The 20961-nt window shown below is 36.0% G+C and overlaps 1 long non-coding RNA gene across 1 annotated transcript; it reads left to right on the top strand.

The window, feature by feature from the left end:
- Positions 1-10868: 10868 nt before the first annotated feature.
- On the top strand, positions 10869-19301 carry LOC128234266 (uncharacterized). The gene is made up of 3 exons (XR_008260917.1): positions 10869-11104; positions 11250-11325; positions 19039-19301. It is a non-coding gene; the product is annotated as an uncharacterized LOC128234266 (long non-coding RNA).
- The last annotated feature ends 1660 nt before the right edge of the window (positions 19302-20961 follow it).

The raw sequence follows: 20961 nt of genomic DNA, 5'->3' as shown, positions 1-20961 counted from the left end.
TGCAGAGCAATAACTCAGTAATTAGTTTAGGTAGAGTTATGGTTCTTGAATAAAAATGTGCCTGTCAAAAGCAACAAAAAAGAAATAAAAAAAAACAATCAAGGGCCATAATTTGTATTTGAGGGTAATATGGAGTAACTATGTGATGGCTGTAACCAAATGTGTGAGGCATTAAATCATTTGAATGAAGGGTAAAGAAGTTATAAGTAAAATTCCCAACTTGCCCAAAAACTTAAACCTGTCCCAATGTGCCCTAAAACTTAACCGAAGTCCCTAAGTCAACCAGGGCCATAATTGTATTTAAGATAATATGGAGTTATGAATCCTCATTGTGTGATGGTCCTGAACAGCTGTGTGAAGTATTAAATAAGTCAATTGAATAAATAAGTAAAATGCCAACCTGCCCTAAAACTTTAAACGGATGCCAACACCTATGCTGGGGCCAGTAGTAAAGCCTCCTTACTCTTAGAATTGTCAAGTAAAGCCTCATTACTCTTTGAATTGTCAAGTAAAGCCTCATTACTCTTTGAAATGTCAAGTAAAGCCTCCTTACTCTTCGAATTGTCAATCTAAAAGGGCTAAAATTCATTTCAGTCGGCAGGCTACGCCCACAGCTCCCCTTGCCACCTGATTTGATAAGTAAAGCAAGAGTTATGGTACATGCTGTACATATGCCTTTCTATACTGTCTCATTTGTACCAAGTTCCATTTGAATATATCAATAATATTATCATAAACTTGTCTGTATTTTGAAAAACAAAATGTCCTCGTTCTATGACCAAGCTAACGCTTACCACAATGACGTCAATAACTTTTTGTTCTTCAAAATACAGAAGAGCTGTTAATAATAATAATAATAATATCATTATTAATAATAATGATAATAGAGAATAAATTCTACAGTCAAAGGGAAGCCACTGCGATTTTAATTTTTTCATTTTCCATTGATATATTTGCCTCCCTTTCCTAATATGTTGAATAATTCTCACTAACTCATGTTTTATCTTGCTACTGTAATAAATAATTCAACACTGTTATTTCTATATGTAAAGAAATTGAAATGTTAAAAAAATGAGTTTGGTTTAATTTATAACTGATATTTCCATCTTAAGTTTGTCTTCACATTATGAAGTGGTAGTATTACTGGTACTTCCACTATTTTTACGAAAATAAATAAATACTTTGATTTTAGAGAAAGACTTCAAAACTTGATGCCAAGGAAATTCATACATCCAGTGTTTTAAATTATTTATTGGAGATATCTCTTAGTTTAAAAACTACTCACCAGATTTTGGTGAAAATTTGACAGCATTGGTACAAATAAAGGGTCTTATTCAATCAGTGATAATCAATACACAATACTGATTGTGCAAACTAACTTATGGATTGATTACCTATGCTTTGTCAGAACTCAAAAACTTTACCAGTATTTAGAGAAAAAAATGTTTCTACAATGTCAGGCCATGACTTCCTGGTACATTTATGTTGGAATGCAAAAATCCTTGGGAATGTTTGTAATCTTAATAAGTATATTATATGTACCTGAATAACTGATGTACACACTTCGTATTTAGGAGGGCTGTCTGGCCAGATCCATGACTTCTCCACCATCATACTTGAATCTGTAAACACAATATTACAGTTACCAATAATAAATGACTATTGCAACACTGTTTTTTCTGTGGAATTTCATAGTTATGATTTTGCTATCGTTAAAATATATGTTAAAAATAAACAGTCCTGGAGTTACAGCCCTGAAGAAGAGTTATTCAAATTTGTGATAGCAGTTTTGTTTTTACAGAACACAAAGAAGAAATTCACTTCTAAATGGGGACAATCTATTTAGAAAGTGCCTCTGGGTCAGATTGTATGGTTAAATGGAATATAACCCTCAAAGGAAATCAAGAAACAATGAATGATATTGTTTCAAAGTACCAAATGTTATTACTTACAACAAGACCTTATCGTTCGCCAATGCTCCTTTCAACTGCCTTGTAGAAATGTGCTAATCTCTGAATAGCTCTCAAGCATTAGTATCTACAGATATTTCAATACTTCATTATTTGAAATATTTTGAAAGGCAGTGAGTTAATTAACAGGCACAAGATATCATTCTATCCTACAAGCTTGATCTGTTTTCAACGGTTGAATCATAAATTGACATTAGTCAACAAATATTATCAGCATAATGACAGTGCTTGGTTTTGGTACACACATGCATATTGCACTAGTGATCAAGTGTATCAAAGTATTATATACTTTCTTATCGTATCCTTGCTCAATTCAGTCGAACCCTCCACTCAGATAGCTATAAGTTGGTATGAAGTCATATCCTGGGTAAAAACTTTACAATTAGAAGCTATGATCAACATTAAAAAAGATGAACATGACATTGACACAGCCAACAACACCAAAGCTACAGCATCTATTGTTTATTTAAAACAAGAGGGCTGAGATGGCCCCTTATCGCTCACCTGATTGGAAAAGGGTTCTAAAGTTATTGAGCCTACAACATAATGGACGCCTCCCACCCATACACTGAAGGTGAATCTATAATATGTCCTGTTTTTTAAACAGGCTAATAAAAACATGAAAAAATATGCATTTGTTTAACTTTTTTCTGGGAAATTATGCCTACTCACTCTGACCAAACTTGGTGATGATTGGACACTTTTTATAATTAAATTCAAGGGTGATAACTATGGAATGACTCCAGCCAAATGGCTGGTTATAAACTTTACTGAGATAGTATGCCAATATAAATTCTGACCAACTTTGGTTAGGATTTGACAATGGCTTTTAAAGTTAATGATTGGACAAGACCAATTTCAGGTAATTTTTATAATAAAATGGTGATTAATCTTTAGGGAATAAATAATATGGCTGGTTATCAAACTTGTCCAAAATATTATGCCCACGTACATACTGACCAAACTTGCTGATAATTGGACAAAGGCACCTTAAGTTATTTATCGTACAAAACCTATTTTAGGTAATTTCTATAATTAAAGGGTGATCACTCTTGACTGACTCAAGCGATATGCCTGGTTATGGAACTTATTCAAGATAGTACGCCCATACACATTTTGACCAAATTTGGTGATGATTGGATAAAGGGTTCTTAATTTATATAACTTGTAACATAGGAGCACATTGTTACTGTGAATTATTTCACAAAGTTTTATGAATCACAATGGTGTGAAGGAATTTGACATCTGATTGATCAACAAACGAACATTTCGGTAAAATTATTTTGAAATTGGGCCAATAGTTTCCATACAGACAAATGTTCTTTTTACAAATCAACATGGGGTGATGAAATTTGATAGAGGGTCACATAAAGAACATTTCTGTTAAATTATTTTAAATCAGGCCAACGGATTTAGAGGAAAATATTTCAAAGTTTTCCATAAAGACATACAGTGAAAAATATCCCTGTCTGTGTTAACCATGTTTTTTTTACAAATCAACATGGGGTGAAGGAATTTAATAGAGGGTCACCAAAGAAATCATTTCTCTCAAATCATTTTAATTTTTCGGGCCAGCGAATTATGAGGAGAAGATTTTCAAAGCACCCTCTCCATCCTGGCCAACTAACACCTATAATACACACCTCTTTACCCTGTTTCTCCCCACTTACCATGGAAGCAGTCTCCATTATGGGTGACCCTCTTTCCATTTCCTCCTCCCTGTCACTGTCTCTATCGTGGCCAACTAATAACTATAATACAAACCCCTCCACCCTGTTTCTCCCCACTTACTGTGAAAGCAATCTTCAGTGCAGGTGTCTTTACCTCCATTTTATCCTCTTCATCAGTGTCTCCATCCATCCTTGCCAACTAACAATTATAATACAACTATATTACAAACCCCTTTACCCTGTTTCTCCCCAAATACTGTGGAAGCACTTTCCAGTGTGGGTGCCATCCATTTCCTCCTTCCCCTCACTTTTTCCACCCATTCAGGCCACCTATCCACTAGAATAAACACCTCACTACTCAAGGCGGAAACAATCTCCAGTGCGTGTGTCTCCTTCCATTTCTTCCACCCGGTCACTTCCTCCATCCATCCTGGCCATCTATCCACTATAATACACACCTGTTTACCTCGTTTCCCGAACTTACCATGAAAACAATCTCTAGTTGGTGTATTTCACTTAGTTTCTTCCTCTCTGTCAAGTTTTCCACCTGCTGCCTCTTGACTTTAATACTCCTCCGCCTTTCCTAATAAAACAATGCAAGTTTGTACATGTGCAAAAGCAAAGATTTAATTCATTTATGTTTAATTCATAATCTGAGATCTAAAGAACTTGGAGTTACCTCGGTAGTTCATAGGAGAGACTCAGCAGAAGAAAAGTAATCCTCCTTGGTGAAGAAAGCATACAGTTTTAAGAAACTTTACAAATTCAACATCTAAAAAAGATGACATTGGCACAGCCAACAACACCAAAGCTACAACATCTGGATGTTTGAAGAAATAGAAATTTCTCTTTCTCCTACCTAACCCAGCCCTTGGACCACTACAATTCACCCCCTGACCCCACCCCACAAGATTTATATTTTTCCCCACTCACAGCGGAAGCAGTCTTTAATGAAGGTGTGTGTCCCTCTGTCTCTACTTTCACATCTTTATCTCCACTCAATCTGGTGAACTGTCGGCTATAATATGAACAACTTACTCCCTTTTCTCCAAACTCACCATGGCAGCAGTCTCCAATATGGGTGGCCTTCTTTCCATTTCCTCCTCCCCGTCACTTTATCCTCCCATCTTGGCCAACTATCCACTATAATACATACCCATACCTCGCTTCTCCACACTAACCATGGAAGCAATCTCCAGTGCAAGTGTCTTTCCCTCAGTTTTCTCGTCCTCATCTTTATCTCCACCCATCCTGGTCAACTATCCACTATAATACAAAACTGTTTACCTCGTTTTCTCCTACTTACCATGGCAGCAGTCTCCAATATGGGTGACATTCTTTCCATTTCCTCCTTCTTTCTCCTTCCATCCTGTGCAACTTTCCACTATAATACAAAACTGTTTACCTCGTCTTCCCCCTACTTACCATGGAAGCAGTCTCCAGTGCAGGTGTCTTTCCCTCTGTTTCTTCCTCCCCTTCACTATTTCCACCAGCTGCCTCTCGACTATAGTACTCTTCTGTCCCAAAGCCTTTCCTGATATAACAACGGAAATTTGTACAAGTGCAAAAGCAAAATGATAAAGATTAGATGCATTAATGGTTGATTCATAAACTGAGATCTAAAGAACTTGGGGCATTTATCAAGACTCCTAGCAGTTATTTTATACCTAGAAGAGACTCAGCAGTAGAAATGTACTGTTGAAAATCACTATGAAATAGATTCTTGGTGAAATGCTCCTCCGTTTGTGAGTATATCTGTCATCAAGTAACTAGGAACTAAAAATATATCCATTATATAACCGGCACAATTTAATGCGATGTTGTCATTAACTAACGATGCTTGTTGTAATTGAACGATTCAATTGACCAATTAAGGGATGATGTTTTGTCAATATATAACAGCACATGTCTGTATAATCTTTATGGATTACTTTGACAGCCTTATACAAACAGCCTCCAGGCGTGGCTATACTCCTATTGGCATCATGTGGATTGCTGTGTAGTGAATGTTAATAGCGGTTTTAAGCATAAAACTAATGATTTTTAAGTTTTGATAAATAAAATTCACAAAACATTGAGGAAATTTTACATTAACAATGTAGCAAACACACATACTATGCCCTGGCTTTGATGGCAGCTGTCCTGGTGAGGAGACAACCCAAATATTCCGGATACTGTGAAGCTGAGTCAGCAGATTTCACACAGAACAGAATCAGGAGGGCGGTCGTACAATGGGAGTAGTTGATGGCTCCCTTAACCTCCTGGTACTACCCCTCTGTAATATGAAATGAGAATAAGTAGAACAATGTATCAAACAAAATTACTGAACCCTGGATTTGAAGGCAGCTGTCGGCAGTAAAGGTTGCCTTATGACGGGATTTGTTGATGACTTCCATAACCTGCGGGTACTTCCGCTCTGTAACATGGAAGGACAATCAAGTAGAGAATTCAACTACTTCTAAAAGATGGGATATATTTTCTTTAGATAATAATTACATAAAATACATTTGACAAACAAGATTTTACATGAGCTGCCATTCAAACAAATATGAAATGAGTTTAAATAGGAAAAGTTATTAAGTGAGCCTTTGTTGAGCTTTTCCTGCAACAACTTTCATAAAAAAATGGCAACGAATTTAGTATTCTTAACTTATACCATATCACACATTTTCTGACAATAATTAAGATAAATTTCATTTTTTATTAAAAAGTTTAGTGCTAAATATGTAGACAAATATAAATTCAACGTCAAGTTATATTACGCTAGTGTTATATATATGAAAATAGGTAATGTTGTACTATACTTGAAACAAGCAGTCAAGTTAAAAATTTCTTTTATACTTACAACATTCATACCACAAAGTTTTTTGACAGTTTTGAACACAGAACACAGATATGCAGCAAGATTAAATGCCTTAAAGCTGCACTCTCACAGATTGAACGTTTTGACAATTTTTTTTTTTTTTGTCTTGGAATGAGCCATTTTATTAGAAAATGCATGGAAACAAGTGATATAAGTCTGCTGACAAAAATTCAAAACGCAGATTTTCATATTAAAGTTCAAAAATTGATGTTTAATGCATTTTCCTTAAACTGTGAGTAACGTTAGTAACGGTTTAAGACATAAAACATTAATTTTAATATGAAAATCTGCGATCTGACCTTTTGTCAGCAGTCATATATCACTAATTTGCAGATATTTACACAAAAACTGGCTCATTCCAAGACAAAAAATAAAAAATTGTCAAAACGGTAAATCTGTGAAAGTGCAGCTTTAAGAACTACAAACTTGTACCTGACATGAAGTCATCGAAATTGGAAAAATCATGTCGAGGTACAAGTTTGTAGTTCTTAAAGCTAAAAGATTTATCTGAATTTCTTGACAGTCATTTATTAATGTATTCATTAATGTCAGTGTAATATTCTTATTTTGTCTTTTTACTCTAGCTAGCTTAACAGCTTAATTTCTGACTAACTTTCTTCCCTTGCTTTGTTTACCAATACTCAACATGAATGACGAATGTCAGCAAGCATCATGACGAATACTGCATAGCCGAATATAGCAAGCATCATACAAATAGTCATAATATGAGTGTTTCATGTTGGCTATTTCTGTAATTTTCTAGAAATAGAATTTAAATACGGGCGGACGACGAACTGCTTAATACAAAATTCAAGAGTTACATCCGAGAGTTTCCGTGCGGTTCTGCATAACTTTCTGAACTTGTGCCCTCTGGTGTCCAAAGACAGAGCCATTTTACATGTGCTCTTTAGTCATTAGGAGCATGTGAAGTTTCTTAGTGATTTGTATATTCCTAAAAAAGCATTATGCAACTTAAACTAACAGATATCAAAAATCCAGTATTAACTTTGAAATTAAACTGAATAGAATATAGTATGAAGCAACAAGACCAATATCACTTTTAACCCTAAAGATGCTCAGAGAACAAACTAGGGATGCAGTAAGGCAAGATGTACAAGTCAGAATGCAAGATGTAAATGTCTGAAAGCAAAATGTACAAGTCAGAATGCAAGATGTAAATGTCTGAAAGCAAAATGTACAAGTCAGAATGCAAGATGTAAATGTCTGAAAGCAAAATGTACAAGTCAGAATGCAAGATGTAAATGTCTGAAAGCAAAATGTACAAGTCAGAATGCAAGATGTAAATGTCTGAAAGCAAAATGTACAAGTCAGAATGCAAGATGTAAATGTCTGAAAGCAAAATGTACAAGTCAGAATGCAAGATGCAATTTTTGCTTCAATACCCTTCCACACAGGAGGGTCACAAACAGTTTGTTATGTGTACACAAATATTTTACACATTCACACTTAAAATACTGGATAGTTTTTTTGTAAGAATAATCCAGTATATACATACATACGGCTTATATACATGCAGTCATCCTTTATATACTGTTGCCACACTGAGCAGATTCATTTGGAAAAGAAAGAAGTGCAAATCAACATGGTCCGGCTGAAAAATGTTAAAAATGCACATAAAGATTCTGTTAACATACCAGTATGCCGTTTCAATCACCCATCATGTACATCATGTACCTAGAGGCCATCATAATCAAAGCAGTGCAAAGAGTCTCGCAGTATTATATTTCTCCTTTGTCTCTACTCACTTGTCTGGGTCACCTCTGCTGTCATTCTCTCTACCTCGTGCTCAAAATGGCCAACATCTCTCGATGTTGTAGTTATCTCCCCTGTGAGAGCAGCTCTTTGCTCTAGTAAGGCTTGTTTGGTGTCCTCAAACTGTTCCCCACCAACATTGTAGTTCACTTTGTAACCTGGAGCAGATGTCTTGCTTTAACTACAATGTAGCAATAGTTAAGGAGATATTCAAATGCCACTTTAAGCTGAAAAGATGAAAGATTGTGATGAAGTTGGTTTCTTTAAAAATAGTCCACAAATTGTTTGATGAAATTATTATATAAATATATGTAAAACAAGAGCAGCAGCTATCACATAATACACCCGTCCTTATTTTTGTACCACAATTAGGTGATAAGTGGTTGTACATTAAGCCGAATTTAGAGAGTGGACACTGCAATGACAGCTTTTGCCAATTCAAGGGTCATAACTCTTGACTGACTGAGGCTGGCTATCAGACTTGACCAAGATATTCTGCCAATACACATTCTGCTCCAATTTGGTGATGATTGGAATAAGGCTTCTAAAGTAATTGATCAAAAAAGACCAATTTTTAGTAGATAATACTCCATAATTAAAGGGCAATACCTCTCCCAAAGACTCAATCCATTCGGCTGGATATCAAACTTGTCCATGATATTATGCCCATACACTTTCTGACCTAATTTGGTGATGGTTGGACATCAGATTCTAAAACTATTCATTGAACAAGACTGATTTTAGGAAATTTCTATAATTAAAGGGTGATTACTCTCGACTGACTCAAGCAATATGGCTGGTTATAAAACATGTTCATGTTATTATGCCCGTACACCTTCGGACTCAATTTGGTGTTGATTGAACAAATGCTTCTAAAGTTATTCATTGGACAAGACCAATTTTAGGTAATTTCTATAATTAAAGGGTGATAACGCTCAATGGACTCAAGCAGTATGGCTGGTTATAAAACATTTTCATGTTATTATGCCCATACACCATCTGACCCAATTTGGTATTGATTGAACAAATGCTTCTAAAGTTATTGATGGGACAAGACCAATTTTAGATAATTTTTATAATTAAAGGGGGATTACTCTTGAGTAACTAGAGTGACATGGCTGGTTATCAAACTTGTCCAAGATAGTATGCCAGTACACATTCTGGCCAAATTTAGTGATGTTTGGACAAAGCATTCTGAAGTTATTAAGCAGACAACATACTGGCCACCGCTTGACATATGCCGCAGGTGAAACTATAATACATCCTGTGCTATGAAAAGCTATATAAGAACAGATTTAAACTGTGCAAATGCTATGTTATGTGTACACTGTACCAAACTTGGGCATTAAAATCAGAAAAAAGTCCTAGTTGCATTCTACCTTTCAAGCTAAAATGTTCCTAACATCTTGCCTTACTTACTTATGAATGTGACTTAAAATAAATATTTCTGTAACTTAAACTATTCTCAATATGAACAGTTTATTATGGCCCCATCAGGAGCTGTTTTAATAGAACCAAATGTATAACTTTTCTAAAAAAACTTGGCGGCAGGAGCTGAGTACTTAATTTCAACAGTTTGATTTTGTTTTATATCACTACTGTAGACAGATAGACTTGAAAGTTTTATGTATCATTTTAACTGAATTAAAAATTGTGGCATTATTTTATTGTGGCATTATTTAATTGCGGCATTATTTAGTATTATTGGACCGAAAGTTGTCAACATTGAAATGAAAATTGTTATCATTGGAAATTGTTTATTGATTTTCTTCAAAACTTACTTTAGAACAAAGCTTTCATTTTGGTTGAGGTCTTTGCTATCATGTAGAGACCTTAAGGATACAATGCCAGGTACCTCAACTGTTCTAAAAAAGGAATAATAACATGTAGCATGCAAAAATGACTGTTATAATTTGTTTTTATCTGCAAACATACATAATTTTGTATGATTATGTTAATGAGAAAGTAAAGTTTACTGGTGCATCTGGCGCTAGCATATCATGTTTTCACACCCCATATTTTCTGCTGGGGTGCTGTTACCCTCATGCTTCACAAATAAAGGGTCTCTAGGGCCAAACAGATTATCTTCATCTTAGGTTATGTTTTACTATCTAATATACATATTGGGCGACTCCTCCAAATATGGTACAACTTCATAGTGGTAAGACTGTGTTGTTATAAAATCTCTTGTAATTTGCAGGACTTACTCTGTAGACTTGACATGCTATGTCACCCATTGCCTAACTGCAGCTCCTGGCCCTTTAACAACCTGAAAAGCAGAACAAAAATGTAAAGCATACTTTGGAAATCAGCCCATTTATTTTGAAAGCAACCATATTATTTTTACAAAACAATCCAAAAAACACAGGTACATTGATGCTCTTAATCATTTTTATGTCAAAACAATCCAAAAAACACAGGTACATTGATGCTCTTAATCATTTTTATGTCAAAACAATCCGTACTATCATAACATCTTTTTAAAACGCATGTGAAAATGTCCTTATTCTTTGTTCGTTGATATCAGTCACAAAACACGATTGTTCCGCCTTTTGCTGTACTTTAAGTGAATCACCGAGTGGGCTAAATTGTTTTTAAGTATTTTGCACTTCATTGTGTAAGATACAGATAATACAAAAACTGTACCATATTCAAGGAAGCTAATTTGAGTTTGATTATGCAAGGCGTAAAGAAATATTTTCCATCTGCAAAAGGAATACAAAACTTAGGAGAATCACCTTAATTGTGATAAGACCATCATAAGAATTAATAAAGCATAATACCTGTAAAAATTGTGGACTTTATTATACCAGGACGGGTGGCAGATGGTGAGGGAGTTTGATTATTCTATTTAAGGGTGTTTAGGTTATTATCTTTTTAATATAATAGTATATGAACATCTACTAACTAGACATTGAGTTTTTTTAGTTTGTTCAAGAAAATTGTGATTTTATAACTGAAATTAAACTACAGAAATTAATACCAACATCACAGCAAATGGAACATACACTTTGAACTTGTCTGGATAACGCTGCTGAATCGGAGGACTGTAAGTTGAAGTGTATTTCTTGTGTTGCCCATTTTGCAACTGCCTTGCTATCTCGTTTTCTCTGTTCATCTTGGTTCTGAAAGCAATTATGAATACTAATATAATATGTACACTGTATAATGCTTTACTACAAACTTTTAATTGAACTTACTAATAATATAAATATTATGTGTAGATTATCACATATTGGAGGTCTATATATACAGGGCTTTATTCAGCTATTCTGAGTGAATAACTCACAAATTGGAAATTTTTGACTAGATCTGTTAGAAATTGGGAAAAAAGAGCAAGAAACTAAGCAAAGTTATTAAATGAAAGTGAACGATATAAAGTAATAGTAATAAAATAATCGACAAAGTTACAATTGCTATTTGGAAGAATCTTTTAGTGGCCAAACTGAACCTTCTATTTTCTTTAGCAAATTGTAAAAAATATAAACTTTTTGGCATTAGGAATAGAGATAGATGATGGCTAATAACAGCTGAAATGAGCCCTGATGATTAACAAACAACAAATGTCCATATACACCTACTGTACAAATAAATCATAACAAATATAAAATCGTTAAACACTGTGTTTACTTAAGTAGCATGCCCTGCCTCAATGACTTTTTTTCGCTCATAGCATTAAGTTGGTTTGAGATGTCAGAATTACAAAAAGCTACAATTTTAGTAATGGCATCCTAAACAACTTTATACTTTGTGAATGATATTAACATGAACACTACGCATCATAAAATTACATGAAGTTGTCAACAAGGTTTTCTTGTTATTCTATGGCATGACAATGTCGCTGACAGGTACCACTCAATTCGCTGACAAGCCGGATCATGTTGAAAAGAAATGATAAAAGCGGAATAACGGGAAACCGCACAGCTATAAGGAAAGGTGATTTACTGATTCTGTCCGAATTTGCCGCTGGTATTTTCTATTTTATTTAACCCAACGAAAAATAACCTCGAGCACCGTTAACTGAAAACGTAATGTCTAGTATGCGGTTATAAGCGGTACCCATAAACTCTCTGGCGGGGTTACTGTTCTTTACAGCTTTCCCATTTTCTTGCAAAATAAGATCCCTATAGAGTCTCTTTTCGGAGAGCGAGTCCATAGGCTTCATACTTCACACTATAAATGTTCATATAACTCTGCTGTCACTTCAAATCTTAATAATAATCACTTGTTTACTTGTACGCTACATTTATCTGTCCCTCCAAGATGGCGGCCAAACGGTGCGTGGGTAAAAATCACCCACAGGTGCAACCTCTCTATATAGAGACTGCAAGCCTTTGGTTGTATGTCTGGTTAATTGAGTTCTTACTCAGCGTATATCGCTCATGCAGTATATATAAGACGCGCAGCGTGCAAACTCTTTAACCCATGAAAAATATGCCAAAAAATAAAATGTATCACTAAAAGCATGATTATGCACCAGTCAATTGTAACCACGGCCCCCAGGTCTGGGGATATACCGGGGATAGCCGGGGAAATGGGCCATGTTTTTACCTTTCAGATGGCCGCGCAGTGCCGGGTGAATGCGGTGGTTTTGTCTTCGCTTTAAATATAACGGGGAATGAGCTCTACCTAGGGTCCCTGGGGTGCGGGGGCATTTGGCGGGGATTTTACCATCTGTTTGTCCTCGCAGGGCGTGGTTGGCTGGACAGAAAGTCAAAGTCCCCGCTATCCCCGGACCTGGGGGGGGGGGCGTGGTTACAATTGACTGGTGCATTAGGATCCAATGACAACATAACCGGGAACTAGGGCATCGGGAAAACTGTGACGAAACCTTTGTAAATTGGTTTCTTAAAGTAAGTTGCAAATCTCCACAATGGTGACAGCGCTTGTCGAAAAGAACAGTTGTAATTTTCGACCACTCGGAAGCTTAGTGACTCAGCTGTTCTGCCTTGGTCACATTTCATGTTAGCTTGCTTTTCAAGATTCAATGCAATAAAACTCAAGATAATATATGTCTTATAAAGCTCTATACAATATAGTATGTCTACGATCGAGTATTTCTCTAATTAATTACTTACCAATATGGTTGCAATTCGTCAATGTCTTGGACTTTCGCTATTTGTTTACAAAATGAGTTTAAATCCTCAGATAAGAAGTACTGTCGTCAGGTAAATCTGATTTAAGGCCGAATTTTACAAGCCTGTCAATATCAATCCACAGAATGATTCAACAAAGCCTGAAATTAATGTCTCCGGCAGAATTTGCACCAAAATATGTCCATAGTTGCAGCGATGGAGTGTGTTTAGTCTAAAGTCCACTCGTTATGCTGAATATTCTAGTAGGACAGATGAAAAATGTTTATATGCTCTCTGCTGGTGCCTTTCAGGCAAAGCAGCTGATTATTACGTTTTGAAAGCCAATTTCGTACTCCAATCTGTGAGGGACGTTTTGGTATTACTGAGCTAGCAGAAATTGATTTATGACCCTTGGCTCTTCTTGCCTGCAAAGTTTATGAATTCCCAAATTACCAGGAGGGTTTGTCAGAGTATGCTGGATAAAGAAGCTGGGCTTATGGTTTGCATGGATGAGTCCAGACTCCGGTTACACTTACATAGATAGTGCAAAGGTTGCCACGATGGGGTAGCAAAGTTACCCGGTCGAATGTGTTAATATTGCGCAGAGATTCAGGAAGTGGACAACATTGTACTGTTTAAAGCCCGGTATGTACAGTTTGTAACTAACAATTGTCAGGACTGTTCGGGAGGTCTTCGAGACCTTGGTACGGCCGTCCACTGGGATGCACGCAGAAATGTAGTCAATTGCCTGTGTAACAGTGTGAACAAGGGTTCTCCAGGATTCACTGTATGTTCAGTAAACGATTAGTTTTAGGCGAGTCACTGTGTAAAACGGGTAAATGAAGCACGCGACCGCCATTGATAGTCACTGTCATCTTCTTTGTGTTACCAATATGGTTGTTGTGTGGGCCTCTAAGAACGCCAAGATTGAGGCAATGAAAGTATGGATATTTCAGTCGTTGGTCTCTCAGGTGGCACGGGAGGTCATCTGTCGGCCTCCTTGAGGTCACCGCGCAATGCGTTGGTGAGGTCCTCAGACTACCCCTGAGGGTTGTCCTCCAGATGCTTAACCCAAACTTGGATCGGCGGTATCTTGAGAAAAAGGTTCTAACATGGGATCTATAGGGATGGTCGTAGCATCATATGTCTTGGCGGGAAATTTTATTATGGACTTTAATAATACATTTTCGGTCAGCAACTTACCTTTTGTAAAACTGAGCTATTGTGGGGTATGTTAAAATGTTCACATTTTTATATTTTAAGTAAAATTAAAAGAGTCATTTGTCATAAAACTGGTATTTCCAAGTTCATACTTGGTGAGATGTTCTATCCCACCACGAGTTAAGAGTGGAGAGTTTCAGGAGATGTTTAATATTGAATACCAAATTAAAGCTCCCAACTCTGTGAGCTGTTCTGCCTTATACTAGAGTAGAAGTGTATTTTAACTAAGTTTTACATATTCACACTGAGAGTGATGTTCTGTCTTTTAAAGTACTAATACAATCTAGTGCTTGTAATTCACTTTCAAACTGGCAAATTGTTCTCCAAGACACAGCTGCTGTGGTTGGTAGTGGGCTGATGAGTAGTGATGCTCATTAGTAACTAGTACAGATGTTCTCTCTGTAATTAGACATGTATGCTTTGTGGTATCGTGTGAAGCTTAAAAGAAGTCGGTCCAGTTCACCTTTAAGGGTCCGAGTCAAGCCAACCCGTATATCAGAGGTTCTCTCTGGGGTTCACCTAATACAATCTGGCGCTAATAATGTAATTATATATCTGGTAATTATAATGTAATGATATTTTCAAACTTGCAAATTGTTCTCTAAGTAAAGATGCTGTGGTTGGTAGTGGGCTGATGAGAAGAGATGCTCATTAGTAACTAATATAGAGATTCTCTATGTAATAAGACATGGTCACTTTGCGGTATCGTGTGAAACCTCAAAGAAGTCCGTCCAGTTCATTTAAAGGGTCCTAGTCATGACAACCAGTATCTCAGAGGTACTCTCTGGGATTCAACTATCTGAGGCATCAAAGTAGGTCATAAGCTTTGAAGTCTCAGTGTCCAACGGGATCAAACAAGTCTGCTAGCGTCACGTATCCCCAACCTTAATAATAGGATGGGGGAGAGTGTGGTATTATTCAATACTGGTACCAAGATTGTAGATAAGTCCAATCGATATAACCAGGAATCAGGACCTAGGGAGAGCTGAGACGAAACCGAGGCTTCAGGCCAGGAGCAAACTTGCTATAGGTGAAGGTAAAAAGCCACTTTCTTAGACGAGGTACGGGTTATGCAGAAACCTTAAGGAAAGGTTGTCAGAAATGTTAATTGGTATATTTAAGTACGCTGGAAATCACCACAGTCCTTATATCGCCGGTGAAGTATAGATCAGGCGTGTAGCATGCTAAACTCATTAACTCATGAAAAAAAGAAAAATATGTAAATGATCAATTATCACTATAAGCATGCAGAGGATCCGATGACAACACATAATGAATTATAACGACAACGCTCATGGTTATTATAAAATGGCATTGCTCCACTAAACCGGGAATTGAAATGCAAAATCAAATGAAAATCGAACGTTCATCTGCGGAAATGGCAATTTGATCTGAGTATCGGACTTTGGGTCATAGGATCACGGGCTCCATCTCGGGTCGGAGCTTCGTCATTCATTAGTAATGATTATCAACCAGGAATAGACAATGGTGTTCAATTGTATAAACTATTATAGCTCATGATGTTCATGGTTGTGACATTGCGAATTCAATGATTTTTCCTATACATTACTACATGTTATGGTACAAATTTACCGCTGTCACTTCCACTGTGCGTTATAGCTCCATAGAGTGCTAAATGATAAAGTCGTGAGATGTTTCGGAAAACGCTAAGCGACCAAATTAGAGTAAAGATATTTCCAAGTAATAGCGGAGCATGACCATCAGTTTTTGGTCTTGGTAAGGAAATATGGAACATTATCGGGTCAAAAGAAAATATAGGCATGTGCTTCATGATATATATTGAGGGTTACCGCTATTGATTGTCAAATTTGTATCTATGGCTTTACCTCAACCATTACAACGGCATGAGCAGGGGTTTTATGCTGCTGTTTCGTTCTATTCGGTTCAAAAGTATGAACCAGAAGCCAAAATTAGAATTAGTAAATTATGACGTGGCACAAACATCGTTTTTGCTCTAGCCTGTAAAACCGTATCGCAACGAAATATAGGCACGGGCTTCAATTGAAAAAATGAAGCTTATCACAAATGAACGAAGCCTAGTTGATGTTTTTTCGTGTAATTTTGATAAATGCTTTTACCGTGACCGTTATGTTTTTGCTGGCCAGGGTCCCGTTTCAATAAAGATTGTAAGGCTTAACATCGTAAATTTCCTGACGTAACTTTGCTTTTGGCGTAAATTGCGTTTCTATGGAACTATCGTTTTGACATTTATCGCATAGATTCTGCTTGTAACTTAACGGGTTTACCTGAGCCCCCTGAAGCAGCGCAAGGTTTACGGCAAATATATCTCATCGAAACGGGGTCCAGGACATCTTCATATGCTTCCTTTTTCTTTCACTTGTAATTCGGTTTTAAAAACTCACCAGCATCCACAAGTATGGATTTATGTATTTTTATTCAGATGGGTTCTTTGTGGGGGGTTTTTTGTTTTGTTTTTTGGTATTATGTATGTGTATCTTGTTTAAGTTGCCCTTCTTGTATTAGCTTGATTTTAATACTATTCATTTTACCATGTATGCTTGCATGATTGCAGTGCTTCATTCATTTGAACCGGTGCTTTTGCTTTTCTTTCATTGCTAGTACCATACGTATTGTGCAAATAGTGTCATTCGTTCGAAGCTGATATCTATATTTATTTTTCATTGTTTTATTGATTTAATTTCAGAAATCAAGTCAAAGGTCTATTTTTATGTCTTTTAAAGGTTCAATATTTTGCAAGCACAATATATGTGTCATTTTTAAAATGTGTAGGTGTTCTGAGATGTGTTCTTTCATTCTAAGAACCATATTTGAATGTTTGTATAAATGCAATAAATTTAAGCCCTTATGGATCTCTTTTTTATTGAAACCCTTCTTATTTAGAAGCCACACGATATGTATATTGGCTGGTCTGCAACATTTTGACACCAACCATACTCATACTGTCGAAAAACATTTTTTATGTAAAAATGCAAACGGATTTTCAACAAATCTATGATATTTAATATTCCTTCGTATTTTTCTCTCTCTTCCCTATAACACCAAAACTTGTTGAAAAGGATATATGTTTTACTTTTGAAAAACAAAATTAAATACAAATTAATATATTTTTACCAGGAACCATAACTCTGGGTGAAGTTTTTTTTTTAGTTATTACCTTTTGTTAATTTTCATTTTTTTTTTGTCTTGAGCATTACTTGAAAAGACCTTGAGTTAAGCCTTTGAGCTTCTTATCTCATTTCGGAGAAGTCCAGTGCATAGAAACTATAAATCAGGATGCAGTTTTTAATTTAGCAATTGCCCTTTCTGTATTTTCATACTGTACTTTCTTTTGTCGGGAGCATTACTCGAACAGTCTTTGAGGTATTGACTTCAAACTTTATATGCAAATAGATCTCATTAAGAAGAAGTGCAGTGCATAGAAAACTTATTGCTGGCTGCAGTTTTTTTTAGTTATTGCTCTTTGTCAATTTTGTCCGGATCATAATTTGAAAATTCTTTGTGGTATTTACTTCAAACTTCATATACAGATATATCCCATTGACCAAAAGTGCAGTGCTAAGGAACCATACCTCTGGCTGCAGTATTTGTTTTGTTATTGCGCTTTGTGATTATACATGCATCCAGAGCTAAACTAGAAAAGTCTTTGAGGAATTGACTTCATATACCGTAGACATACATATATCACTGAGGAGAAGTGCAGTGCAAAGAAACAAGTACTCTTGCGGCAGTACTATTTTAGTTATTTTCCTGTTAATATTCATACTTATTTTGTCCGGAGCATAATTTGAAACGTCCTTGAGGTATTGACTACAACGTTACATATATATATTGAGAAGAAGCACAGTCCACAGGAACCATAGCTCTAACTGCAAATTTCTTTTATTTATTGCCCTTTGTTAATTTTCATGCATATTCTTTATCATGTGCATTACTTGAAAGTTTTTTTTAAGGTTTTGATTTTAAACTTCATATAAAGATATATCCCAATGAGGAGAAGTGCAGCGCACAGGAACCATAACTCTGGCTGCAAGACTTTTAGGGTAATCGCGCTTTAATGAATGTGCATTGGCATCCTTTGTTGTAAGGCTAATTTGACACTGTAGTTAATTCGGGGGATATGGCTCTTGTTTGATGATAATTCCTTACAAAAATATCAAGTTTTATCTCGCGTCTTTACATAACTAAGCTCTCAGTCCTTTGATTTCAATAGTGGACATGTGTAGAGTCCTGTTATCTTTAAAACCTAAATATTTGGAGCCGTTTTGGTTCAGTCGGAATGTCTCAGCGTATGAAGTCGAATTATTCCAATAATATACCGAGGTTTGGCATTTGGAAAAAAAACACAAGCAAATATAGTACTGTAATGTTTATTCCCATCGTTAGTGCAACTATGTTTTTATAATGAAAATCTTATTATCATACAGCTTTAAATCTTTAATTTCTTGGTTGATACGATATTTTAGAGATACGAACCCTCTGCGATTACCCGTCCATTATCATCCAGACAGCGAGGAGGAGAAGGGGCGATGGAGGGGAAGTAAAACGAAACAGCCAGTACAGTAGGTCGAATGCTAGACAGAAAACGAAATTGAGATGATAAAAAATTCGCCCAAAATCGGCGTTATTGGGCGGCGTTATTTTAACAGCTCACAATAGTGTTCACAGCTTCCGCTTCCCTAGTAACATGTTTCATCCTGTGTTATATTTTGAAAAAAATAAATATAGATTGAACAATAATTGTTTGGTATCTTCTCAATGTCCCACCTAGAATCATTGGCACCAGTTCCGGAAAGTATGTGATTCCTCCCGGAAATGTCTTAAATTGTTCTGAGCGTTGTAAAATTAAAGCGGGACCAAAAATAAATAAATTTTAACATCATTTGCACCAAATACTTGAAGTCTGCAATTGTTCCTGAAAGTGTAATAGACAAATCTAAACGATATGCAATTGAACCGGGATCAAAGTCTCAATATCATTGGTGTAGCAGACCGTGTTTAACGACGTAAAATTGAACCATGGTGCATTACAAATTGCAATTTACGTCATCGGCACCGTTTCCTGAAAGTCTGCGAATGTTGTGAACATTTATAACAAATTATTCTGCGACCATTTGATCGGTAAATAAGTTCTGGTGCGCACTCAAAAATGGCCATTGACCCTTTAAGTCATGACGTGTGACATTGACCTTGAAGTTAACGGGCCGATACCTGCACTCTAAATGCCACGTCCGTGTGGTGAATATTTGGCCATGATAATTCGTAATCCTTCCCGCGGTTACAAGAGGAATCATAAGTGGACGGACGGACATCTGGGAAAATAGTAACTATCTGCAAAGCATAGGCTCACTGGTCTATGGGACATGAATACAAACATATTTTCAGATCGACGTAGTTCGAGTTTTGTCCCGTTCATTAATCACGCCGGATATGTGTACATTATCAGTCATATACCAGGAAGGAAACCTCGTAACGGGGGACCATGACCAAATAGCTGGGATCTATTCTCTAGTTTATTGATTAAAATTGAAATGACTTGGTGCATTGTAAACGCCAATGAAAACCTATTCTCCTGTACTAAATAATTTTGTAACAAATCGTATAACTGTGGTCGTGTTTGACAAAACTATCATTCTTATTTATATCAACACGTTTGAACTAACCCCTAATTTTAAATTTGAGTTAAGTTCTGTTTACGTGAAGAAATAGGTGGTTTAAAATGTTTCCTTCCTGATTGAAAGTGCTACTTAAATGTTGACAGGTCATATTATACGTCCTGTTTGTGAGAGCTTCCTTAATTTTAAGATGCTAATCACTCGAAACATACAAGTACGAGGATGTAACTTCAATCGACTCTTAGATGATATCTTTCCTGATATAATTATAAACCAGGCATATTTTTCAGGAAGACTTTCAGTTAGTCTATGTCATAAATATAAAGCAGGCATATTGCATCAGGAAGAGTTTCAATTACTTTTATAAGAACAGAATCAACAGGAGCACGTTTTGTTTACGTCTTTTGTGTCCTCATTTTTTCGTGTTTTTTTTTTCATGTTCATAACAGAGATAGTTTTGAATACAGATCAGGAAGCATAATGATTACACCGTAAAACTGCGTTTTCCCAATTGTTATACATTTCTGGATGTTTGGTTTCGACAAATGCAACATCTTCGAAAACCGTCTGATAATAACTTTTGTGACTGGTCAAATTTTATCGCTGTAAAATGCTTTTGACGTCTACAAAACAAGTGCAATCATAGAAGCCGCCGCTGTTCAAACAGCCGAATAAATGCTTCTTTAAGTTAGATTTGAAGTGTTATTTTCAGCTTTATAGTTGAATTATGAAAGAGTAAATTTGTAAATAAATAATGTCAGTGCACAATGAACT

The sequence above is a fragment of the Mya arenaria genome, chromosome 5 (genome assembly GCF_026914265.1).
Source record: "Mya arenaria isolate MELC-2E11 chromosome 5, ASM2691426v1".
Lineage (NCBI taxonomy): Eukaryota > Metazoa > Mollusca > Bivalvia > Myida > Myidae > Mya > Mya arenaria.
The sequence above is the reverse complement of the archived record's forward strand: the minus strand, read 5'-3'. Positions and strand labels throughout refer to the sequence as shown.